This window comes from Carlito syrichta, unplaced genomic scaffold (assembly GCF_000164805.1).
Source record: "Carlito syrichta isolate Samal-C Ts95f unplaced genomic scaffold, Tarsius_syrichta-2.0.1 Scaffold309286, whole genome shotgun sequence".
NCBI classification, from domain to species: Eukaryota; Metazoa; Chordata; class Mammalia; order Primates; family Tarsiidae; genus Carlito; species Carlito syrichta.
The window spans coordinates 288,609-289,272 of NW_007253382.1; positions in this window are offsets into that span (position 1 = coordinate 288,609).

The following is a 664-nucleotide window of genomic DNA, read 5'->3' on the forward strand; positions in this document are numbered from 1 at the left end:
ATCCTTCCGCCTCAGCCTTCCAAGTAGCCGGAATTACAGGCATGCGCTGCCACACCTGGCTAATTTTTGATTTATTGTAGAGATGAGGTCTCGCTGCCCAGGCGGGTCTCGAACCCACGGGCTCAGGCAATCCACTCACCTCAGCCTCCCAAAGGCACGGGATTACAGGCTGAGCCACTGAGCCCGGCTCTTTTTTTTTTTTTTTTTTTTGAGTTGGAGTCTCACTCTGTCACCCAGACTGAAGTGCAGTGGCATGCTTCTGGCCACCGCAGCCTCGACCTGCTGGGCTCTGGTGATGCTTCCACCTCAGCCTTCCAAGTAGCTGGAACTACAGGTACGCGCTACCATATCCGGCTGATTTCTTGATTTATTTTAGAGATGAGGTCTCGCCAAGTTGCCCATGCAGGTCTTGAACCCCTGGGCTTAGGCAATCCACTCACCTCAGCCTCCCAAAGCGCGGGATTACAGGCTGAGCCACCAAGCCCGACCAGTAATCTTTTCAAAAGAGCTGGAATTATAGGCGTGAGCCACTTCACCTGACCTGTTTTTTTTTTTGTTGTTGTTGTTGTTGGGTTTTTTTTTGAGTTGAAGTCTCACTCTGTCGCCCAGACTGGAGTGCAGTGGCCGCTCCCAGCCACCGCAGCCTCGACCTGCTGGGCTCCGG